The sequence below is a fragment of the Eleutherodactylus coqui genome, chromosome 2 (genome assembly GCF_035609145.1).
Source record: "Eleutherodactylus coqui strain aEleCoq1 chromosome 2, aEleCoq1.hap1, whole genome shotgun sequence".
Classification (NCBI taxonomy): domain Eukaryota; kingdom Metazoa; phylum Chordata; class Amphibia; order Anura; family Eleutherodactylidae; genus Eleutherodactylus; species Eleutherodactylus coqui.
The window spans coordinates 209,782,407-209,809,113 of record NC_089838.1 but is presented as its reverse complement, the minus strand read 5'-3'; the positions used below and the strand labels follow the sequence as shown (position 1 = coordinate 209,809,113).

General features: G+C 43.9%; 1 protein-coding gene and 1 long non-coding RNA gene across 2 annotated transcripts in view; one reads left to right on the top strand and one right to left on the bottom strand.

Moving 5' to 3' along the window:
* CSPG4 (chondroitin sulfate proteoglycan 4) overlaps nt 1-26,707 on the bottom strand; it is a 123,984-nt gene that overhangs the window by 79,864 nt on the left and 17,413 nt on the right. The window lies entirely within an intron of this gene.
* LOC136612196 (uncharacterized) overlaps nt 1-26,707 on the top strand; it is a 110,598-nt gene that overhangs the window by 72,320 nt on the left and 11,571 nt on the right. The window contains exons 4-5 of the long non-coding RNA XR_010790365.1: nt 2,899-3,002; nt 4,454-4,783. This is a non-coding gene — a long non-coding RNA (uncharacterized lncRNA). The remainder of the gene's footprint in view (nt 1-2,898; nt 3,003-4,453; nt 4,784-26,707) is intronic.

Genomic DNA, 26,707 nt, shown 5'->3' with positions numbered 1-26,707 from the left:
GGAGAACAACATGAGAGCGCTTTACAAGAATCTGGAATTGGTCATTAATGTTTTGGAAATGAACCCAAGACATAAATTTTATATATGTGAATGTGTACAAATAGTAAAATTATACATTGCTGTGATATATTTTCGTTTTGTTAATATAAAAATGACAATAAAAAGAGTTTTAAAAAAAGTAGAGCCTCGTGTGGCGCAGAGTGTTAAGGCAGCAGAAATGCAGTCCTATGCTCTGGCTCATGAACTGAAGGTTGTGAGTTCAATCTCGAATGGTTTAGGAAGCGGCTCAAGGTTGACTCAGCCTTCCATCCTTCTGAGATTGGTAAAATGAGTACCCAGCTTGGTGGGGGGTAATAAATAATTACCTGAAAGCGCTGCGGAATAAGTTGGCGCTATACAAATACCAAGATTTATTTTATTTAAAAGAAAACCACAGTGGATATGGATATTACATGCATATTTACATGTTGCAAGGAGACAGTGTGTAAAAAAACCTATAGCAGTTGGGCTTCTTGTATTTTTTTGCATGTAAAAAAAAGACTACACATTCAACATGCGCATATAGAAAACTGCATGGTGTTTTTGAAAGGTCCTGATGGTTGGTGGGGACCTAGGCAAGTTCTTTTTTAAGGTTCACAGGGAGGGAGGGCCAGCAGAATTAGAACGGGCTTTTGTTCTGCCAGATCGGGCTGTCACAGCATACCCACTGAAGATCGTCCGATCATATGGCTGTCTTAGGACCTAACAGTGATGATGCACTGGCCACATTTACTTGGTTCCAGAACTTTTATTCAACTCGGAATAGTAAACTGAACGGTACACAAATTCGGCTAAGATACAGTACACAACTTTGGCTTTAGGGCTTTTACCCACTAGCATTTTTTTTTAAACACTGCGATATCGCAGCGTTTTTTTTTCAATGGGACTTTCTAATGTTAAAATTGCTTTGCACAAAAATCGCAAGTTTGTGCTTTGTTCAATTTTTGTGCGATGCGATTTTAACATTAGAAGGTCCCATTGAGAAAAACGCAGCGATATCACAGCATTAAAAAAATGCTAGTGGGTAAAAACCCTTAGGACACTTCAGTCAACAGACTGAGACAGCGAGCAACTGGTACTGAAATGCTTTCCAATGCTTTAGCTTTTTTTGTGCAACGTTCAACAGCTGAATATCCATTGGTGGCCACACAATGGAGAACCCGTTTTCTCTCCTACTATAACTGCTTTGTCATCTTCCTCTCCACTCCGATGCGGACCTTCTTAGATATATATCGCACCGGCCCAAATCCTTGAGTGGTAAATTATACCAATAGTATCTACCGCATTCCCATATTCTGTTGCATCACTGTCTCCTTCCGCTTTTAAAGTCACTACACCATTAAAGGATATAGTATTCACAAACACAAATTAGCACCCCCTTACATTTTGCTGCGGCTTTGCAAAAATGTAATAAAAAATGCAGTAGAACTGCACTGTATCAACACAGACTCAGTGGGATAGGAGACCCACTGGAGCTAAACTGCTTGAAGTAAAATATGTATAGAACGGCAATTTAATTTAAGAGTATAACGCTGTCAAACTCCAGGCAAAACTGGAAAAATGGTGATTCGGGGAGTAAGAGAGGTCTGTTTATCCCCAAAGTTTCATTTATCTAAACGGGTTGAGGCCTGAGCTGGCCATGGCAGTGGAGCATAGCCGATTGATAAAAGAAAGCTTGATTCCACAGTGATAACAAGATAAATGAGCATAGCTATCATCAGCCACCCAGAACCTTGTATAGGAAATACTCCAACTGCCATAATAACTACGGATATAGTGGGGCAGATTTCTGAATGTGTTAATGCCACTTTTATCGAAACTCCTGCGCCATTTTAACATGCCCGATCAGTATAAGTGACACTTCGGAGTTACACTTCATGTAGCTTATTTCTCTGATTTTTTCCATGATTTCTCTGATTACACAACCATAGAAAAGCAATGCCAGGTCTGACCTGATGCTGCTTTTAGCCTACTCCATATTCATCAATGTTCATCCTTTTGATGTATCCAGCACATGGTACACGGGAGATGAACTGAAGCTTTTTCCCTCATTGTGTCTATTTTATAATCCTAAAACTAGTTCTCATAACAGGGTTTCACTGCTTGTCTGGTATGCATACTCTAGGTTGGTGGGCCCAAGCTCTGACTCAATAATGAGGTCCAACCACAGCAGAGCCCATGAGGGTCAGCAGGGTGAAACTACACATGCTACTGGAGAACATGTTCTGTATAGCTGGAGTATGTGTCTTCTTGGGCTAATTTACTGCATTTAATACTTCATATGCACATTATAACAATACAAGGTCTGCTGAAATACATAAGTTGACATTATGAAGTTGCTGGGGTTTGGCCTCATGTCCACGGACGGGTCGGATTCCGCATGCAGGAGCCCACGGTAGAATCCGACCCTGCCCGCAGCCAAGGACAGTGCTTACCAGTGCTTCACTTCAGACGTGTGCAGAAACGCTGGACGGCGCACATGCGCAATAGAGTTTGAAAAAAAATCTCCTGCTTTCCCGCGGAATCCGCGGCCCGTCCGTGACCACAATGGAAGCCATCTGTGCGGGAACTGCAGCAAAATGGAGCATGCTGCAATTTGTTTTCCAGACCAAAAGGTCCACAAAACAAATCTGCATGCTTTAATTCAGCTTCAGACACCAATGTCTTACTATAGGCAGCTTGAACTGCGGATTATCCACGTGGGTGCCTCGCGTAGGTTCCGTAATTCGAATTTGTCTGTGGACATTGGGCATTTTTTGGATAAAAGAACAGAAAGTGGCATTGAAGTCTACAGTCTAAATGTTTCAGCATGAAAACCATAATATTGCTCAATTTGTATTACTCTATTGTAATTTACAGGACAAGTAACTGGCCGGACCACACATGGAACATTGTGTACAGTTTTGGGCACTGGTACTCAAGAAGGTAACAAATGGAATGGGCGGACTACAATATCCAGAGAGGTTATCAAAATTCGGATTATTTACTTTAGAAAAAAGACGGCTGAGGGACAACCTAACCACTATGTATAAATCTATCAGTGGACAATACAGAGATCTCTCCTATGATCTGTTTATACCCAGGACTGTAGAAAGAGAAAATAGGCAGCAGAGTCCAAATCCAAATCCAAGCTTGACAAAGACCATCTATGTAACGGTCGAAACGTCGCTGTGTCTTTTGTTGATGTGATGTTCTGATGAAAATACAAGTTTTTTATTGCACCTGAAGATTTGGACTCTGCTGCCTATTTTCTCTTTCTACTTTGTTAACCTGTGGGATTAGGATTCATTCCCAGTTAGGCATGCAGTACCCTGCATGTGGAAGAAACCCCCCGCCTTATGGGTTATGGTGAGTGCTGCTGAATACAATTTTTTGTCTATATACCCAGGACTGTGACTGTAACAAGGGGACATCATCCTCTATGTTTAGAGGAAAGAAGGTTTTTACACTGACATAGAAGGGGGTTCTTTGCTGTAAGAGCAGTGAGACTATGGAGCTTTCAGCCTGAGGATGTGGTGATGGCGAATCCGATAGAGTTTAAAAGCGGCCTGGACGCCTTTTTTGAGAATTACAGTATTGCATGCTACAATCACTGATTACTTCAGAACGGTTTTTAATCCAGGGATTATTCCTATTGCCAGACTTGGAGTTGGGAAGGATTTTTTTTCTCTTAAATGAGAAAAATTGGCTTCTACCTCATTGGGGTTTTTCGCCTTCCTCTGGATTAACATTGGGGGGTAATAGGCTGAACTGGATGAACATATGTCTTTCTTCAGCCTAACATACTGTGATATTATGTAAGAATGTGAAGTATTGAAGGTTCGGATGGAAACAGTCAACAGATTATGAAAATAGATAATGGTGTCAAGATGTGGTAGTCTTTTTTAACCAGCAGATGAATCAGTACTAATGTACATTGTACAATAATAATGCAGTACTCCGTCAAACAATAAAATGCTCCATAGTAATAATTATATAAGAAATAGAAAAATTCCCTGGCAACCCCTCTACTTAGATAATACGTGTAGTGTACAAAGACTTACTTGCGAAGTTTCTCTATGCATGGGAACTTCCCTTTCCCAAGTAAGTGTTTGTACACTACATGTATTATCTAAGTAGCACGGTTTCCAGGGATTTCTTTTATTTCTTACATGCTTGTTACCCGGATCACCTAGTGTTTTCTGGTGCTCCCACTGAACCTGTCACTCTCCCCCATCCAGTGGATTTAAGACAATAGATGATATTAATGACAATTGTCTTCCTTTGTCTTGACTCAGTGGCGATGACATTCCAGTGACTGTTTGGCCGTTTGCCCCCCTCCTTATTGGGAGGATTTGGCTTTGTGTATACATTCTCTCTGTGGTTGTTCCACGTTTACCAAACTGCTGTTTTTTTCTTTTCTTTGATTCCATAGTAATGATTGGCAGAGTTCATCTCTCTTCTTCTCCTACCACCTGATTATGCAATGCTTAGACGGGTTGTCCATTTTTATATACACTATATATCATCTCTTGGCCAAAGTGGAGAGCATTTACAAAGAGCATCTCTTACTCTGGAAGACCAGTCCTGTCCTATATGCACAACCCATTAATGTGAATTGGCACTGTGTGGATTTAATTTTTCCTGTGGTGAAGTGATATGGAAACTCATCTTTAACTGCCAAGTTTCTCTATGGATTACAAGTTGATTGCTAGGGATCCCAGCAGAGGGACACTTCATCATTTGCTTATTTTCAACCCGTCCGGTAAGTAGGAACTGTCCAAAATGGAGAATTCCTTTAAGTCAGCAACAATAATCAACATGGTAAAACACCAATTGCAATCTTGGGAATTAAAGTATAATAGAATGTCATATTGGCGTCAATTCAATCGCACGTTACATGGAAAGTCCTAGCATACTGCAGCTGTGGAATGCAACTCATCTACAGTTTCAAATTCCATTTTTCCCATTTGTGTGTGTGCGCTTAAAGTCATATTGATTTACATTGCTGAATGCTATTGATAGCCAAACCCTTGAAGGACAATTATAGAAAGGGGCCAAACATAGGATAAGATGCTGACAAAGACTGAATAGTCCAATAAGAAATACAATATATTTATAAACCAACTGTTGGTGTACCAGCACTTCTCTTATTGCTATAATTGCCCAGCCTACAAGTCTTCATGTTTCTTTTGAAGTCTTCAGTTACTAATAGGAAGTTCTCAACCACATGGGCACCCAGCAGGGGTAGCTAGGCTATTATGGTGTGGGATTTATTTTTTGTAGAACTTGAACTACTGGTCTGCCAACTAAGATATTGGCCTTATCAGTAAAATTAGGATAATCAGATATTTTTAGATCTTCAGTAAGAAATATGATTAAAATATTCTGTATTTATAATTAAAATGCGTTTGGAGATAAGAAAAAGGCACTAGTACATGCTGCTTCCCTTTTTTTTTTTTTTTGCCATGCCCCATTTTTAGGTGGCTCAGTGGCTCCATAACAGTGATAGTAGCGATGGCTATTTACTTATTGCACTTTCTGTACTTACATGCCTCCATATCTACAGCCATACTGCTCCTTTTCTCTTCTCTATGCCAGGTTGTCAGATTAAGTGATACCCATATCAGCTAAATTCTTTGGTTACTTCACAAGTCTCGCTATCATTAGCTGATGAATACATTACTAATAATAATAGGTATATTAAAATCCTTATCTAGTAGATAAGAGGGTTTTCAGAGAGGAGTTTCAACTGTTATTTTAGAATTGCTTAATAGGGAATTTGAAAAAGAATATTTTTGAAACCAGACAACCTTTTAAGATCCACTAGTCCTTTTTTCAAGGTCGTTATGTAAATGATGATCTACTATATGGTCACTAGAGGTGAGCGAGCATGCTTGGTAAGGACAGTTACTTGAGAGAGCAATGCTATTTTTGAGTAACTGCATGCTCGTCGGAGAAAATTCGGGGGGCCGCGGGGGGAGGGGAGCGGAGGGGCGGAAGAGTGAGAGAGATCTCTCTCCCCCCTCCGCAACCCCCTGCTCAACCCCGCGGCCCCACCAAATTTTCTCCGACGAGCATGCAGTTCCTCGAAAATAGCGTTGGTCTCTCGAGTAACTGCCCTTATCGAGCATGCTCACTCATCTCTAATGGTGACCCTTAGTATACAGTTACTTGTCCGTAGGTGTATGTGACATTGTCACTCAGCCCCATTCTCTTTAGTTATGCTGATCTACCATAATGGACACAACCGAAGAACAAGCATGGTGTTATTTCTGTAGAAAATCAGCTATATTTGCTTTAATCCTGTTCAACCCTTTTAAATGCTGTTTTTTTTTAAATTTTCTATTCATCAGTTATTTAGGTCAATAGATTAGAAAGATGTATCTTAATAGTTTACATACTAGAAGATTAATTGAATGTTTTTAATTAAAAGCCATTTATTCAACCTAATATATTGGTTTGAATGCCAGTGCTTAGAAACCCATTAAAATTCAAGGCTCTCTAACAATAGGTATTTTTCTGTTCCAGTACTCTGCACAATAACTGAATGCTATAATAGCTTAGTATGTTCCTGCATATTAAAAATAAAGGTAAAAAAAAAAGTCACCGTCAAGCCAATCTGTTTCATTGATGTTTTGTTTAATAAGGTATTTGAATGCTAAATCTGCAATCTCTTTATTCTTTTCTACTGACATTATGCAAAGGTTAACAAAGCACAAAAAATGATGGAGGAGACAGTACAAGTATGCATTTGTAACGTAGCTACTTTTTGATATACCACTGAATCAGAAAATGACAACTCAAGGAGACAGGCTTGCTTTGTGATTTGTAGGGCTATATCGAATTCAGCTTATATAACATGAGAAATTGTACTGTATTAGAACAGGAACATTGTTATGTCTGGGAGAGAAATTTCTAGGGCAAATATTCAAAAATAAAAATGTTTTTGCACCTTTTTTTGGAGTTAAAACCATAATCAATAGTTTGTGCATTACTTTATGGTGCATTGTACATACAAATGTACAGAGGTACACAGAGATAATAATGGCTAAACACATTTGCATTCCTCTATGCATCTAGACATTGAAATTGAATAGACAAAATTTGTTTTCTGTCCAAAGAGACGAAGATTATCCCTTTTACATTAAGGGACTAAGTATAATTGAATAAAGGGAAATTGCAGACACAGTAAATTACCAGCCTGCACACTGCATACTCTCTATATTAAAATTTGAAAATAATATACAGGTGTGTGTGTGTGTGTGTGTGTGTGTATATATATCTAAAAATACTAACGAACACCTGTCTGTGAGTGAGTGAATGAGTGACTGTGTGAATTTGTCACAGGTCCTAAACCAGCAGAGCCGGATAGCAGCTGTGTGCTTACAGGACCTGTGATAATGTCACCGTCATGTAATCAGGGGCAGAGCTCAGAGCCCCGGTGACTGATCACATGATGGTGACATCATCACAGGTCGTGTAAACATATGGCTGCTCTCCGGCTCCGCTGGTTTAGGACCTGTGATGATGTCCCCATTATGTGATCAGGGGCGGAGCTCAGACACCCAGTGACTGATTACATGATGGTGACATCATTACAGGTCCTGTAAGCACACGGCTGTGACCAACTCCAATCCCTTTCACTATATTATATCAGTTAGGCTGCTTGTAGATGGCTGGGTCGGATCCCACTGTGAGAATTCTCGCCGCGGCATGCGGACCCGTGCCCCTGCACAGCCCTGCGGCTTACCCACTCCCAGCGTCTCCTTACTGCGCTGTGTGCCAGTAGCCACCCAGCTGGCGCATGTGCAGACAGGAGCTGGCCCGTCACCACTGACATTTCTGTGCGGGCCTCTGTAAGACCCGCACAGAAATAGAACATGCCACGATTTGTTTTCCGCGTGTGTTTTCACACGGACAAATCACGTCCGTCTGCCTAGGATTGTGTTATCTAATGCAATCATATGCAGGCGGGCACGGGCAGAAATTCTGTGGGAAATCCCACCGCGGAATTTCTGCCCGTGTGCAGGGGGCTTAAATGGTCTCGCGAGGAGGGAGAAGGCAGAGTTTGACGGGAAAGAGAGAGGGCCGAGATGTAGTCGGTGGAGGCTAAAGCTGCCTTATGCTTCTGCCCCTGCAGAGCCGTGGTTTTGTCGCACACTCCGTTAGACATACTAAAGACTGGACTAAACCTGAAAGCAATAGCTTGTAATAGTGCCAGCTGAGAAGTGTATCTGAACAACAAGGGAAATAGATAGGAGTGGTGAGAAGAATGCTATGTCAGGAGAGCACCCCCGGGATCTTCAAATCAGATAACTTGGACTGAAGACACCTAGTAACGGGAAGCAAAAGTGCCTCCTAGAAGGATGTGTGAGAGTGTGTGTAACAGAGATAAATCAGTAAGAAGCCTGCTAGAAGTGTTGTGTCTGAACTGTCATTTTGCTGTATCCTTTTAAAATCAAGGTTGGAGTCCATGAGTAAAGGGAAGCGTGTACCTCCAGTTTTGAAAGTTAACTTTGTGTGTGGACTCTTTTATTTGCCGACGAGTAACTATCTATGGGAAAAAAGGTACTGGCGTCACGTGACAACACTGTAGAGATTTATTGCCACATCTACATTTTGCCTGTTCTATTTTTGCAACTGTGCATGACCGAGCTAGCCATTACCAGGGGGAGATCATAGAGCTGCCCATGACAATCATCTGGAGAACACCCGTAGGCTCCTCTGCAACAGCGCACCAAAAGCTCGAATGCCGCACATTGTGGCCAAACATCTGCACTTTGGTCTCATCTGTTCAAAGGACATTGTTCCAGAAGTCTTGTGGTTTGTTTAGATGGAACTTTGTAAACTACATCTGTACTGCCATGTTTTTTGTAGAAAGAAGATGCTTTCTCCTGGCAACCCTTACAAGCAAGCCATACTTGCTCAGTATTTTTCTAATTGTACTGTCATGAACTTTAACATTTAACATGCTAACTGAGGCCTTTAGATTCTGACATGCAGCTCCTGGGTATTTTGCAGTTTGAGCATTGCATGGTGTGATCTTGGGGTGAATTTGCAGGGCCGTACACTCCTGCGAAGGTTGTCAAGTGTCTTGAATGGTTTCCACTTGTGAATAATCTTTCTCACTGTAGAATGACAGACTCCAAATTGTTGGAAATAGTCTTATAACCCTTCCCAAGTTGATGGGCAGGAACAGTTGCTTCTTTAATATCATGTAATGATCCGGTTCGGGTTCGAGCCTCCTGTTGCAACCTGTACTGGCAGGTAGTGTGGTCAAGGGAAGCCAGAGGTCGGCACACAGGAACAGCTATTGTAGTATGAAGGTAGCAGAACTTTACTACAGGCTGAGAGCAAAGAAAGGAGGGTCATGGCCAGGTTTTTATAGTGAGTCCAATCAAGGAACAGGATAGAGCTAATAAAGCAAAGCGCGAATGCCTGGAGCACGGGAGCTCCACGGTTTGAGTTCTGACCGATCATTACTGATGTTCTTCCTCCTTGGCATTGTGTTAACACACAGCTGAATACTCCGGACTCGCAAACTACCAAAACATCTGCTTTCATAAAGGTCCTCACACTTGCTGATGATCAATTAATCAAGGACAACTGACTAGCAGCACCTGGCTGCTACTTAGTCTTTTTAATGCCTATGAAAGCAGTAAGGGTGTACCCATAAAAAATCTAACAATTTTTCAGGTTTCTGAGCATTGTTCCATTGGAAGAGTCATTTTTAATCCAGACAATCTGATGACTTCTTAGGGGTTTGAATACTTTTGTAAAATATTAGCAGAAGCCTATACCGTCCATTTACAGTAAGGCCGGTTTCACAAAACTAGATTTGAATTGCGGATTTCGCAATCGTATGATCTGAGGTAATACTCAGTTGAATCAAATACATTTGATTACACAATTCGGCTCACATGAGCGGGTCGGAAATGCTTAATCCGCTCATGGAAAATAAAACGCAGCATGTTCTTTTTTACCAAGCGATCTGCAATCATATAGCCCATTGTGCTCTATGGTCGCGGACATACATGCAGCCCATGCGCAATTACAAAGTTTATGGGCTGCAGGTACCCACGTCATCACTAAGCGACAGCGTGGGAAGTACAAAAAAAAAGCTGTACTGCGCATGACCACCTGCGTGAGTACATGGTTATACGCAATACAATTATGCGCCGTACGCAGGGTCACCAGCCAGGCTCACAGCCGGAATCCACTGCAGGTCTCCCGCATGTGGAATTCGATCCGGTCGTGTAAGCCCGGGCTAAAAGTTAAACATGGTATTAAATTTACTAGTAAAGTTTCAGAAAAGTATCCCTGATACGCAATTCTATATTGTGCAGAAACTCCACAGTAATAATTTATATAGCTTTTTCCCATGCATATCGCACATATACAAGAAGATCGTATGTATATATTATCTGCCTGATCCATACATCATTTGCTTTCTATATAACATTATCATACACTTTATGACTTTATGACATTTATATGTATAAATCTGACAGTTGATGTATTAGCTACAAGAAATATATGGAAGGCCATAAAAGTCATGTACAAAACAAATGATATGATTATGTTCTCTATATGAATGTTTTTTCATAAATGAGTTAATTTTGTAGTATAGGATTACATAGCAGGGATATTTTTCTGAGTAAAGGATCAGAATTGGTCCATAGAAAAAAAGAGGACAGTTGGGTGAATATGATTAAAAACTTCTCCACTTTTCTTTGCACTACTGTTGATAAATCTTTTGCTAATCTGTGCTGACTTGGATTAGAACACCCCAAAATTAAAGCGAAACACCCACAAGACAGGCCTTCTGCACCCTCAGCAAGCACTTTTTCATGGTTTGTATTCATTTCACTGGCAAACACAGCCTGAGAAAATAAATATAAAAGTATTCCATTTTTTCCCCCAAAACATAGGGGCAGATTTATTTATACCATCCTTAATTTGAAAAGTAGGCCAGACAGGCAGAAACTGGGCCACATTTATCACAGTGAGGCATGCTGCGTGATAAATTTGGCTCGTCATGCTAAATACTTTAGACACCTTTCTCTTCCATACACCGTCTCTTGAATGTCTTACATTACACCAAGTATTTGCACGAAAATAATGGTGCAGGTCATTCATAAATCTGGCACATTTTATGACTTTTTGGTCATGCCCCCTTTTAAGATATTTTTCACACCTGTCTAGTGAGGCATAAAAAGTGTCTAAAACACAAAATAAATTTAGAGCATGGCACATGAACCAGTTTTTTTGTGCAATTTCAGAAAGAATTCTGGCGCATCTTGCCTAGTAAATCCCACCATAGTGTTTACTTTGTGAGGAATATACTATATGTACAAAAAACTTTTGAACAAATTCTCCTCAGAATAGGTCATCAATAGTTAACAGCCGAGGACCCACCGCTTGGGATTCCCAGCATTAAGCTAATCACCCAGCTTGCTATCTGTGCAGCGTGCCAGACGTGCGTCACAGGGGACAGCAACGGAAGTGCCCTAGCTGGCTTCACTTTTGCCTCCGACACTTGGGACGGACATGGAAGTGTAATATCTGCTTCAGCTACCACTGATTTCACTGGGAGTGAAGCCAGCTAGGGCACTCTCTCCTGTCCCTTATGACCCGCTTCATTTACAGTGGGCCGGGCAATCAGCTCATTACTGGGCATCCTGAGCGGCGGGTTCCTGGCGATTAACTATTGATGATCTATCGTGAGGACAAGGGCTTATTCAGATGGGTTGGAAACTCATGCAAGTTATGTGTGTTGTGAGATGCGCAAAACTTGCATAAATATGAACTCCATTCTTGTGAATAGACTTATTTACATGAGCGATGTTCTATCTTTGGGCGTTTCAATGGAACTCTTCGTCCATTATTTTGAATGGGCCCTTAAAAGTCACTACATGGCACTGAGAGAAAAACTCATGTTGGCAAGCATGAGATCGGGTCAAGTTTCTTGTCCCAATATCGCATTCACCAGTGTGAGTGTAGCCAAAGTCATCAATAGTTTTTGCCCAGAAAACCTAGTTAAGGATTGTTTTCCCTTTCTTTTTTTGGATTATTTTGGTTGGCTAACAGGATTTCAATAATGAGGCTTCTGGCAGACTGTTGGCGCATGAAAGCACATTACAGCACAGACCATAATATAAAAAGGATGGCATTGTGGAGAAATACAATGAGGCATACATGCTGGTAGAAATCCAACCGCTATCACAATACAGAATATCATTAACAAGCGTGCCTTTAGTTATCCTTTATTTATCCTTTTTTGGTTGTGATATTTTTAATGGTTTTATTGCATGTTTTTATGTTTACACACTAATATCTTAGAAAGAGTAATTTTTTCCCTTTTAAGGCCTTATGTCCATGGCCGTATTGGTAAAACGCTGCGGGTGTTTGTAAACACCAGGTTGGCAGGCAGAGACTGCGTATTGTATTGCGCATACCTGCGTATCACACGCAAGCAGTCATGCACAGTGTGACTCTTTGTTTAACTTACTACTCCATTGACTTTCATTGACTCTATTCTCTGTATACTACGTGGCAGTGCATTGCACATGTGAAAAAACGCCCATAGACATGAGCCCTAAGATGTATCATTTGCCTCAAGACTGTACATACTACCGTGTTTCCCCCAAAATAAGTAAGACCTACCCCTAATTTAAGCCCTACCCTGGTTTTCCTGGTTACCCTGGACAGAAGATCGCTTGCTGGTAACGGGGTTCGTAAACCCCGCCTTCAGCAAGCAATGGCTCTGATTGGTTCTCAAGCGCTGTTTGATTGAGTCAGCCGCGGCACTCAAGAACCAATCAGAGCCATCACTTCCTGGAGGCGGGATTTATGAACCCCATTACCAGTTAGTGGTCTTCTTCAGGCTGAGGACTGAAGAAAGAACGTCAGAGCTCTGGAGACCAGTGGGAGGGACCCGGACGGTGCCTGCTAGGTAAGTATAATAAAACATCCCCCAAAAATAAGACCCTGTGCCAATTTTGGGGCAAAATTAATATAAGACATGGTCTTATTTTCAGGGAAACACAGTATGTTTTAACAGCACCAATATACTGTATTTTTCAGCAGTCTACAAAGAGGCACAAATATCAGTTGTCACTAGTTTCCTTATGAGTCACATATATACTCATTCTTAGGAAGCCAGTTAACCATCAGTACATCTGGATTTATCCCATGTTGAATTTCAATTGAGGAACCAAGTCCTACAAGACAGCATCATACCTTCCAACATATTAGGTACCCCTCTACCCCCAACATATATTTCACATACCCCTCTTTGAGTGCCTATACATTGTCCCTATAAAAAAAAGCAAGTCACAGTGCTAACATATCAGTGGCAGCCACATTGACAACTACAGTGCCCCCATAAGTGCCAACCAGTCTGGAGCTTTTACTGCAGTAGTGATTGAAGCTGTTCTGCACATTGACCACTAATGATGGGCTTGGAACGTAGCAGAGTTAAAATTATAGACCTTTGTTGCGCCCATTATATAGCAACAAAATATATTTGAACTTCCTAGTCTGGACGTTAATCTTTGTCCCTCTATAAAAAGACTGGCATTATCCCGCTCTGTTTTTTTTTTTTACTATTCTTGTATGTTTTTTCCATTAGGCAGTTGTCAAGAATTAGTCATTTTTAACGAAATTCTGGTAATTTGTTAGGTATGTTAAACTGCTGAATTTCTGGGTGGACTGTTTTATGTTTGCTGTATATCCTGTTATATGTGTGTATACTTGTGACTATGCAGTAAAACTACTGGTAAACTATAAAGCCGGGCCATCCAATGCAGATATTCCTTATATTTTCTTTTAAATTGGACCAGTATTCTTTTCCAAATGTGTAGCTGAGTTGATTCTCTCCTGATTTCGATTATGGAAAACCAAATGTCTGTTTACACCGTTCTACAGCAGTGAATTCATTTTCTACAGCCTGTGTGCAGAAAAATAAAGGTAATGAAACTCTAGGCAGCATAAATGTCAGTCAGTGGTTATGATGGATCTGCCGTGCAGTGCTTGAGCTGAGAAGTCATGGGGCATAGCTGGCGCAGATAAGTGAAGACCAAACAGATAAAAGTTACCTACATTTTAATATTATTGATAATGTTTAGAGATGAGCGAACGTGCTCGTTTAGTGCAATTACTAGAACCAGTATCGCTATTTTCGAGTAACTGCCTACTTGGGCGAAAAGATTCGGGGGGCGCCGGGGTGGAGTGGGGGGTATCAGGGGGAGCTCTCTCTCTCTCTCCCCCCCGCTACCCACCGCTCACCCCCGGCACCCCCCGAATCTTTTCGCCCGATTAGGCAGTTATTCGAAAATAGCGATACTTGTTCGAGTAATTGCACTAAACGAGCACGTTCGCTCATCTCTAATAATGTTTATCAGGATTGACCATATATGCAGTGAAAAACGACCTAATTGTGTCCGAGTTACAGAGTGGAGGGTTGGTGCAGATTGCTGATACTAGAAGTTATCTCATTATTTTGTTATAGATGCCAGAGTTGGTCTTACCTTAAGGTCAGTTGAGCACCGATCAGCTGCTACCCAAAGTACTTTTCATGTACTTATAGCCACTGTGGAAATAAATACTATCTCTATGTGCTGTGTAAAAGAATAGCTAAAATAGAATGCAATGAGAATGGTGTCTGTATCATAGATCTCTGATGCTTTGCATTCATGCCAGTAGACCCACGATTGTGCCAGGACATTTGTCCATATTACGGGCACATAAATGCTTGTCCGAAAGTGGCCTAATGCCAGATGCTGAGCCTGAATAGGGGGAGGCAGGGTGCAGGGATTCTCTATTTTGTGTTCTTTAAATCCCTGTACCATGCAGCACAGTGTGAAAGATATAATACTGGTGTACTCTACAATGTGTGCCACATTCATCAACATTACGGCTTGTGGACTTCAGGGCGCAGGCATACGTATAGGCCCTGATTTAAAATCTGTAACATGGCCTCCTACTTACCATGTGCTGTTTTTAAAACTGGTATTTTCTTATGTCTTTGGGCCCCCTAATGCTCCAGGGCCTGGTAGCAATTGCTACCCCTGCACCCCCTATAGCTGATTCATGGGTCATCTATTCAAGCCAATGTAAGGGGCTAACCCTATTGATTGCTGATTTTACATGGCAAAGGTGATGTATGTGTTTAAAGTGAACCTGTCATGTCCCCACAGCACCCTAAACAATGTTATGGTGCTTGTAAGGGGAGGTGACAGGGAGTTGGGTGAAGTATTTTTTGCACTGCCACGATCCAGCGGTGTCCGTCTCTGAGTCAGCATGGCATGGAAATCCGACTACTTTTAGAGTCCTGTGCACACACACTCTCTTATACAAATCTATGGGAAAGTGTGCATATGGGACTCTGAAAAGAGTCCGATTTTCGTGCCATGCGCCACTTTCAGAGGGAGACCGTGCTGGATTGTGAGAGCAGATCGGTATAAAAAATACATCACCTGATTACCTGTCACATCCACGAAACGCACCATAACTTAGTTTATAGCTCTGTGGGGACTTGATAGGTTCCCTTTAAGGACCTTAAAGGGGTTGTCTCACGCCGAAACGTGTTTTTAAAAAATTCAATAGGCCCCCCCGTTCGGCACGAGACAAACCCAAGGGATGGGTTAAAAGAAAAAAAAGTTTATTACTTACCCGAATCCCCGCGCTGCGGCGACTTCTTTCTTCCTTTACCAAGATGGCCGCCGGGATCTTCACCCACGATGCACCGCGGGTCTTCTCCCATGGTGCACCGTGGGCTCTGTGCGGTCCATTGCCGATTCCAGCCTCCTGATTGGCTGGAATCGACACACGTGACGGGGCGGAGCTACGAGGACCAGCTCTCCGGCACGAGCGGCCCCATTCACCAGGGAGAAGACCGGACTGCGCAAGCGCGTCTAAAAACGCCAGAAGACAGCGAATTTAGATGGATCCATGGCGACGGGAACGCTAGCAACGGAGCAGGTAAGTGAATAACTTCTGTATGGCTCATATTTAATGCACGATGTATATTACAAAGTGCATTAATATGGCCATACAGAAGTGCTGAACCCCACTTGATTTCACGAGACAACCCCTTTAAGCTCTGCTTTGATACAGTGAAGAGGACCTTTGTTTCCATCCCTAGAAGACTTCACTACTGGGGAGCAGAGCTGAGGTTAGGCATGTTCATTTTCACATTGTTGGATTAAAGGAAGTCCCCCTCCCCGCCGTTTCTCAGCTCAGAGGTGGCGGTGTTAAAGGGGAAGTGCTGCTGATCCATTAATATGGAAGCTGGTATAGAGACCGAGCACTATGGAGAGGCCTGTATCTGACAAAGTGGATGCTGACACTGGTCGCGAGTGCACTCTGTCCCCCAAGTTCTGTTACTTGTAAAATCTCTGGCCAAGGTGGGGGGTCTTGGACATATTGGGACTAACCTAAAGAGTTAATATACCATATCGTGTGTGCAAGACCTTACATAGGTATTTAATAGATATTTAACAGGATGATGTAATGCTGTATGTTATTATGATTGCTATGGCGCAGAAAGGAACTGTTTGTATAATGCAAATAAGGATTAATAGTGATCAGCATTGCATGTTGTAAACCGCTTGAAGCGTATATTTTTAAGGCTTTCATGCATGTCTTGTACTCATATACAAAAATGTTGGCAGAGATGTGTAAAGCCCTTGTATCTTGTATACTGGTTGGGTGCTGAGTGTTGGGTGCTAATGAGCTGCCACACAACTAGGCAGAGCAAAGCTGGACCTGGAATCCCAGCAGCTTGCCTGTACCAGAAATTATAGTTAGAGCCCCACATTAATGTATATGGATCGAAACTACAGAGAAGTGAATTGCTAGATTCTGGATAGTTTGGGCATGTATGGAGAAGACCTGCTACTGCTGTCACTTTGGAGATTTCGAGAGGTGTTGTATGTGCCAATGTACTATGCCAAGTGAGTTAAACTTTGTCTTTCAGTGAAAATTTAAGCACTGTCGCTCTAAGAAAAAGAAGCTGACGATATGTAATGTTATGATCTAACGTTTCAGTACTGCTCAAAAACGTCATCTGAGTGACTGAATGTTAATGAGAGGCATCAGAGCCGACAGGGAGCAACCAAGTACTACGGGTGGTGTGTAGAATATATAACTACACAACACGTCAAAATTTAAAAAGGAGACCACTCTGGTTTGTTTCCTAGAGACGCTAAGGCCACGGTGGACACAGCGTCACAAAACCGGATGATGTAAGATTGTAAAACTGTCTCATTGTCTGGCATACCTTGATTTCTTTTGTACGGTACAGTACCATACGACTGGTAGAGTCAGTATTTGGTCAATGAACCTCATGAACCTATGGATCCATGCTCTCTTTTGTTGAAGGAGGTTTTCTAACTAGATACTTTTTTAGCATATTGATGCTATAAACATCTGATAAATCAGTGTTAGATCCCTGGAAGATTGACAATTGCTAAAATAATGGCTTTGTGACATACTTTTGAGAGCTTCAGGCTGCTGTCAGATTCACTCAGCAGATATGAAGCTGGCCCACCGCCTGCTATAGTCTGACCCAAAGTCCCTTGATTAAAGCCAAGTGCAGCCAACAGGAGCTGATGAGAAATAAGGCTTAAAAGAAAGCCATAATACCTTCATTTTAATGTGTTGGAAATGCCAGGCATTTTTGACAATTCCTATCAATATGCTATACGTATATCTAGTGCAACTAAAAAACCTTTAACTGCTGGCGAAGTACTGAGAAATTGGTAAGGGGAATGTTATTTTGGAACACATTCGGCCCCTAGGCCATAACTTGACATACACCCAATGACTTCAAAAATTCTTCTTGCCTTGTATTAACAGCTCAGTTATTGCTGTATTGTTGGTGGGAATATCTTCTTGGCATGTTAGGTCATTAAAGGCATTGTTTGAAAAGAACAACTGGTTCCCTGGCTAGGTCATTAATAACTAATCGACGGTGGTCCACCACTCGGAATCCCCACCAATCAGCTGGCTGAAGTAACATCAGCACTTGGGGGAGTGTTGTTTTCACTTTAGTTCATACCAGGCACAGCACCATACATTGTATAGTGGCTGTGCATGGAATTACAGCTGAATTCTTTTCACTTGAATGGGACTGAGCTGCTCTCAGGCTATGTGATTGATGCATGTGACATTACATTCCTAAAATGCAGCTGCAGTGCTCACCTGAGCGATGCCGCCTTTGAAATCAGATGATCAGTGGTGATCCTGAGCAGTGGACACCCAACGATCAACTATTGATGACAGCAATAGGGTATCAATAGTTCAGTCCTGGACAACCCCTTTAATCCTCTGGTGGTGAGCTGATTTGTAGGGGGAAGCAAGATAAATAAACAAGTTTTCTAATTAAATGCACAATAAATTGGAGACTGGAGTGGGAGACTCCGTTCTACAATGTCCATTTGCCATTTGGAAGAACCTTTTTATAACTAGTTGAGTATTCTTTAAATTCCAAACCCTATGTGATAGGTGTCTGACCATATGCATCCTTTATAACCACAGTCTACTAATCATCTAGCAGCTACTTTCATTAGCATAATATGCCATTTATACCCCTGTGATATTCACAATCACCAGATCTCAAACCAAAAAAGCGAATTTGATGGGGGGTATTAGAGATGTCATACATGAATTTGATGCTAAGAAATCTACAGTAACTGTAATATCATGATGTCAAGCCGGGCCAGAATCTACATGGACAGTTTCCAGCACCTTTTGGAATTCAGTTAGTTCAGAGGACAAAGTGGGGGTCATTCCTTACCCCTATTCCGCTGGGTTTACTTCTCTATCATGAAGCTTTAAAAATCTGCAAAGATCGGCATCTTCCTGACAATTCTGGCTCCTTAGTAAACCTATGCATATTCCTTATCCTTCCAAGATTAAACGTGACCTGAACTGAACTAGAGCTACAAATATGAGAAGTAATCCAACAACCTGCGTGTCTCATTTTCATTGCCTGTCGCTGATGGGGGGTAGGGAAAATAATAGAGACTGTGGGGATATAGACATAGAAGAGGGTAAGGGCCTTTATAATAGGTACAGCAGGTGATGTGATCAGGAAAGAACAGCAGCATTAGTGGGGGAGAATGAAGTGTGCAGATAATTTTGTCATCTTTCCAGAAGCTGTATCAAAATAAAGGTGAATTTATAGAGGACCATGATTTATTCTCCCCCCTTCCAGCCTCGGCTTGCACAGACTCTCTGATTCCTGGCCTCTTTTCTTTCCGTTCCTTACACCCCCTCTCTCGTCCCCTCTATCAATCTACCTCTTTCTCACACTTCATTTCTCCCCAGTAAATGCACACAGTAATACGCCAGTCCCCAGGGACTCTCTGATTAATGTTTTGGGGGTATTTTTAGCAGGAACATAAAACATGGGAAAGGTTAAGGATGCAGTGATGGAGGGAATGACACAAAGGGAGGAGGGCGAGTGAAGGGGAATGAGGTAGAAAGAATGAGTGAGTGGGGAGGAAGATGCTTAGTCAGTCGCTGCCCCGTGTTGCTTCTCTCCTGTCTCTCTCCCCTGTCCTTCTCCTCCTCACAGATCAGGATTCCTTATTCCCACACTCTTCCTTAACCGCGTTCTAAGAGATTCTGTACTTAATTAAATGGCATTCTAATTCAACCTGACCGCAAAGGCTTTTCTAGGGAAGGGCAGAGACAGATGATCCTTTGAACGTAAGGATATATATGGATGGGGTGGGTGCTGAGATATCAGAATGAGTTGTTTTAAGCATAGAGAGGTCGTTCTACAGTCGGGTCGATATATAGGGTGGATGTCATTAAGTTTTCATAGTGTTAGTACATACCTCTAACCCACACACCACAACAGTAGACAATGCACAGAACTGCTACTAATTAACACCAGGACACAAACAGCATCAAGTTACCATTGCTTCAGACCAGCATTATTTCGGGAGACTACTTAACAAAATATATATACAGTTCACAAAATTGTAGACCGTTTACTACAGCAGACATTATTGGTATATAACCTGGATTTCAAGAATATGTTGCCTTTAACTACTGTTAGTTTTGTCCATTGTATAGGGTATGTACAGTACATGATGTTGATGTGGGATACACACACACGCCTGTGTATATATATCTTACACTCCCCACTATCCACAATCTCTTTCTTCCCTTCTGCATGTCTATATTTTGTGACCTCACAGTTTGCGTCCAATTTCTGTCCCTCGGAGTGAAACCAAAAACCATACAGGAAATGTTCCCACACATAAAAACAAACAGGCGCACTCTAACACAAATGACAGCGCACAACAGAGAACATATCTCCATGAAGAAGCCACATAGACAATGCAGGGCACACAGGGGAATTGATCTTGAAGACACAAGACTACACACACGAGTGCACACATCTAAATACTTATTTTCTAGTTAAACAAATGCATTTTCTGAAGTCTCATTTTTATTACCTAACATAAACCAAGGCAGAGCTGCTGAACAGAGATACTCATCTAACATCTGCATGCATTTCTATGTTGCTGAACACAACTTTTTCTCCATAAGTTTTGCTGAATATGTATGTTTGTATAAGTCTTAGCAGCTATTGTCTTAAGGTTTGGCAAGACTGGGGGGAATTTATGAAACCCTGCTGCAACAGAAACAGATCATGATCCTAATTATTGCTTTACTGAGATAGCAGCACATGTGACTTTCATGTGGTCATATATTGGGATGAGTGGTCCATTTTCTTCATTAAAGTATTTCTTCATAAAATACAAAAAAAAATCACCATTAAATAGAAGTCCTTGAGTTTTCGTTTTCTGTAAAATTGCTCGAAACTCTTAACTTACCAATTGTTATCTGTTTATGATAAAGTTGGGTGACAACAAATATTGTTGCCATGAATCTACCATTACATATATTGGTATCAGGACTCGAACCCAGAACCTACTGCTTCCAGATTGGCGGCTCTCCCTGCTGAGCCATTCAGGCCTTTGGATAAGTTCTAGAGTTCAGCGAACATACTCTGCCGAGCTTGATGCTCATTCGAGTATTAGCGTACTCGATGGTGCTCGTTACTCGAACAAGCATCAAGCCGTGTTCGACCCCGCCCCAGTTTTTGGCTCCTCCCCGCTGTGACGTGCCTGTTTTGGCCCCTCTCTGCCACCATGTAGCAAATTTTTTGTCTGACAGGAGAGAGAGAGAGAGAGACCTAGAAGAAAAAAAAAGCTCGGCACCTGGCGTCCCACATACAAAAATGCTCAAGTCTCCCATTGTAGTCAATGGGGTTCGTTACTCGAGTAGAGCTCTCGAATTTTACGAAAAGCTCGACTCGAATAACGCTCATCCCTAATAAGTTCCCCTGCATATTTTAGCCTGGTTACCGGATCCTGCTATCCAGTCTCTGTTCTGGCTCTATCCTGTCACTGATTAGGCTTGCTATATAAACCTGGTCCTGATCCCTCCTTTCTTGCTTGAGTATTCTGCTCCAAGCCTTGATCAAACTCCACTTCTGCCTGCTCCTCTGAGATTCTACTGAGACCTCCTCTTGCTGACCCTTGGCTTCCCTTCTGACTATGCTACCCGCCTCATCCATCTGTACTGCAAACTGAGACCTCCTGTTGCTGACAGCTGTCTTCCCTTCTGACTACACTACCCACGTCATACATCTGTGCCTATTACACCTAAGGCTTCAACCCAGTGCATGAAATTGCTACAATTGGCATCATACTCTTCAGTGCATTATGAAATAAATGCAGCACTTAACTAAAGGCTGATGCTCACAGTAATGCTAGGTGCACAATCCTTTTGTGATGTGGCAAATATTAGACAATAAGTGAAAATCAGGTCTTGGTTCTGGGTGTAGTCTAGAGCATGATGTAAGCAGTGGAGACACATTAGGACAACTTTCACCTGTTATGCTAGCTTGTTAGCTGGTTTTCTTACAGAGGTGGTGTTTTTGACTTTGCTGTGCAGGCTAACTTACTGGTCCCTTGGCCTTTGGTTGTGCTGCCCGCGGTTCCTGTTGTAGAGGAGCGGAGAAGTGGAGCAGCAATAATAGCAGAGGCTAGTCTATTGAGAGACAGGTCTGTCATTTAAATGAGTTGTGATGACAAGGAGGAAAGAAGCCAGCAGTGTACATGCGCTTCTGGATGGTGCTCAGGCATCTGTGAACGCTAATGGAAATACTGCGTCATGAAACTGCCCGTTCAACATTGGAGGCAATATTGAATATTGAATCAGTGAGGTGATCATGCAGAATGCACGGAATGCTTTGACCATTCTTATCGCTCTACTGAGAGATGCTGCAATGCGGCAAACAGATTGATGTAATTTGCTCATTCAACTCCTCCTGCAACCCTGGTAAGAAATGCTCATGAAACATCTACAGTTGTATTTGCCTCCTCTGATGGGACTTTTTATACGTTATCTCACTCTGCTGAGAAGGGTAAGCATGGCCCTCTTTTCTATACTTCATCTGCTTCACCATGCAGGCCATTTCAGCACACGCTAGTGATGTGAATATGCAAAATGATATACAAAATGAGCCTTCTCTAAGTGATGTTTTTATAGCTGTGATTAAAAGCAATACTGTTTTGGCTTTCCTCTCTGCTCTGCCTACTGAGAGACTGTCTAAAGCAGAGACACATATTAATGAACTGGAAGAAAAAAATGTTCTTATTAGAGATGAGTGAACGTACTCGTCCGAGCTTGATACTCGTTCGAGTATTAGCGTGTTCGAGATGCTCGTTACTCGAGACGAGTACCACGCGATGTTCGAGTTACTTTCACTTTCATCTCTGAGACGTTAGCGCGCTTTTCTGGCCAATAGAAAGACAGGGAAGGCATTACAACTTCCCCCTGCGACGTTCAAGCCCTATACCACCCCCCTGCAGTTAGTGGCTGGCGAGATCAGGTGTCACCCGAGTATATAAATCGGCCCCTCCTGCGGCTCGCCACAGATGCGTTCTGACAGAGATCAGGGAAAGTGCTGTCTTGCTGGAGTTGCTATAGGGAGAGTGTTAGGAGTATTTTAGGCTTCAAGAACCCCAATGGTCCTTCTTAGGGCCACATCTAACCGTGTGCAGTAGTGTGGAGGCTGCTTTTTGCAGTGTTGCACATTTTTTTTTTTGTATATCGGCCGTGCAGAGCATTGCGCCCTGCAGTAATTATACATAGTCCAGGGCCAGTAGTGGTGGTGAGGCAGGGACAGAAGACATATTTATTGAATATAGGCAGTGGGCCTTTCCAAAAACATTTGGGAAAAAAAATCTATTTGGGCTGCCTGTGACTGTCCTCAGTGTACTGGGTCTGTGCTGGGGGTAGTTGTCCTAATTCATACGCAGCCAGCTAAGTGTTACAGCAGGCTTGCGCAAAATTCTTTCCTGCCTCTGTGTTGCCTGTTACATCACCGCTGTATTCCAGTCCACAGTGCAACAGTCTGCAGTTATTTTACATACTCCAGGGCCAGTAGTGGTGACGCAGAGAGAGAAGACATATACAGTGTATATAGGCAGTGGGCCTTTCCAAAAACATTTGGGAAAAAAAATCTATTTGGGCTGCCTGTGACTGTCCTCAGTGTACTGGGTCTGTGCTGGGGGTAGTTGTCCTAATTCATACGCAGCCAGCTAAGTGTTACAGCAGGCTTGCGCAAAATTATTTCCTGGCTCTGCTGTGCGTTCCGTAAGCGAAGTCAGCCTCCAACCACAGGCCAATAAGCGGCACATTTAATTACAGCGTTCTGTTTCTGCACTACTGGTAATACACCATGCTGAGGGGTAGGGGTAGGCCTAGAGGACGTGGACACGGGCGAGGACGTGGAGGCCCAAGTCAGGGTGTGGGCACAGGCCGAGCTCCTGATCCAGGTGTATCGCAGCCGACTGCTGCGGGATTAGGAGAGAGGCACGTTTCTGGCGTCCCCACATTCATCTCACAATTAATGGGTCCACGCGGTAGACCTTTATTAGAAAATGAGCAGTGTGAGCAGGTCCCGTCGTGGATGGCAGAAAGTGCATCCAGCAATCTATCGAACACCCAGAGTTCTGCGCCGTCCACTGCTGCAACTCTGAATCCTCTGGCTGCTGCTTCTCCTTCCTCCCAGCCTCCTCACTCCATTACAATGACACATTCTGAGGAGCAGGCAGACTCCCGGGAACTGTTCCCGGGCCCCTGCCCAGAATGGGCAGCAAGGGTTCCAAATCCTCTCCCACTGGAGGAGTTTGTCGTGACCGATGCCCAACCTTTTGAAAGTTCCCGTGGTCCGGGGGATGAGGCTGGGGACTTCCGGCAACTGTCTCAAGACCTTTCAGTGGGTGAGGAGGACTATGACGATGAGACACAGTTGTCTATCAGTGAGGTAGTAGTAAGGGCAGTAGGTCCGAGGGAGGAGCGCACAGAGGATTCGGAGAAAGAGCAGCAGGACGATGAGGTGATTGACCCCACCTGGTTTGCTACGCCTACTGAGGACAGGTCTTCAGAGGGGGAGGCAAGTGCAGCAGCAGGGCAGGTTGCAAGAGGCAGTGCGGTGTCCAGGGGTAGAGGCAGGGCCAGACCGAATAATCCACCAACTGTTTCCCAAAGCGCCCCCTCGTGCCATGCCACTCTGCAGAGGCCGAGGTGCTCAAAGGTCTGGCAGTTTTTCACTGAGAGTGCAGACGACCGACGAACAGTGGTGTGCAACCTGTGTCGCGCCAAGATCAGCCGGGGAGCCACCACCACCAGCCTCACCACCACCAGCATGCGCAGACATATGATGGCCAAGCACCCCACAAGGTAGGACGAAGGCCGTTCACCGCCTCCGGTTTGCACCGCTGCCTCTCCCCCTGTGCCCCAACCTGCCACTGAGATCCAACCCCCCTCTCAGGGCACAGGCACTACCGTCTCCTGGCCTGCACCCACACCCTCACCACCGCTGTCCTCGGCCCCATCCACCAATGTCTGTCAGCGCACCGTCCAGCCGTCGCTAGCGCAAGTGTTGGAGCGCAAGCGCAAGTACGCCGCCACACACCCACAAGCTCAAGCGTTAAACGTGCACATAGCCAAATTTATCAGCCTGGAGATGCTGCCGTATAGGGTTGTGGAAACGGAGGCTTTCAAAAGTATGATGGCGGCGGCGGCCCCGTGCTACTCGGTTCCCAGTCGCCACTACTTTTCCCGATGTGCCGTCCCAGCCCTGCATGACCACGTCTCCCGCAACATTGTACGCGCCCTCACCAACGCGGTTACTGCCAAGGTCCACTTAACAACAGACACGTGGACAAGCACAGGCGGGCAGGGCCACTATATCTCCCTGACGGCACATTGGGTGAATTTAGTGGAGGCTGGGACAGAGTCAGAGCCTGGGACCGCTCACGTCCTACCCACCCCCAGAATTGCGGACCCCAGCTCGGTGGTGGTATCTGCGGCGGTGTATGCTTCCTCCACTAAACCACCCTCCTCCTCCTCCGCAACCTCTGTCTCGCAATCAAGATGTGTCAGCAGCAGCACGTCGGCAGCAGTCGGTGTCGCGCGGCGTGGCAGCACAGCAGTGGGCAAGCGTCAGCAGGCCGTGCTGAAACTACTCAGCTTAGGAGATAAGAGGCACACGGCCCACAAACTGCTGCAGGGTCTGACAGAGCAGACCGACCGCTGGCTTGCGCCGCTGAGCCTTCAACCGGGCATGGTCGTGTGTGACAACGGCCGTAACCTGGTGGCGGCTCTGCAGCTCGGCAGCCTCATGCACGTGCCATTCCTGGCCCACGTCTTTAATTTGGTGGTTCAGCGCTTTCTGAAAAGCTACCCACGCTTGTCAGACCTGCTCGGAAAGGTGCGCCGGCTCTGCCCACACGGACACTGCCACCCTGCGCACCCTGCAACATCGGTTTAATCTGCCAGTGCACCGACTGCTGTGCGACGTGCCCACATGGTGGAACTCTACGCTCCACATGTTGGCCAGGCTCTATGAGCAGCGTAGAGCTATAGTGGAATACCAACTCCAACATGGGCGGCGCAGTGGGAGTCAGCCTCCTCAATTCTTTACAGAAGAGTGGGCCTGGTTGGCAGACATCTGCCAGGTCCTTGGAAACTTTGAGGAGTCTACCCAGATGGTGAGCGGCGATGCTGCAATCATTAGCGTCACCATTCCTCTGCTATGCCTCTTGAGAAGTTCCCTGCAAAGCAGAAAGGCAGACGCTTTGCGCTCGGAAACAGAGGCGGGGGAAGACAGTATGTCGCTGGATAGTCAGAGCACCCTCCTGTCTATATCTCAACGTGTTGAGGAGGAGGAGCATGAGGAGGATGAGGAGGAGGGGGAAGAGACAGCTTGGCCCACTGCTGACGGTACCCATGTTGCTTGCCTGTCATCCTTTCAGCGTGTATAGCCTGAGGAGGAGGAGGAGGATCCTGAAAGTGATCTTCCTAGTGAGGACAGCCATGTGTTGCGTACAGGTACCCTGGCACACATGGCTGACTTCATGTTAGGATGCCTTTCTCGTGACCCTCGCGTTACACGCATTCTGGCCACTACGGATTACTGGGTGTACACACTGCTCGACCCACGGTATAAGGAGAACCTTTCCACTCTCATACCCGAAGAGGAAAGGGGTTCGAGAGTGATGCTATACCACAGGACCCTGGCGGACAAACTGATGGTAAAATTCCCATCCGACAGCGCTAGTGGCCGAAGGCGCAGTTCAGAGGG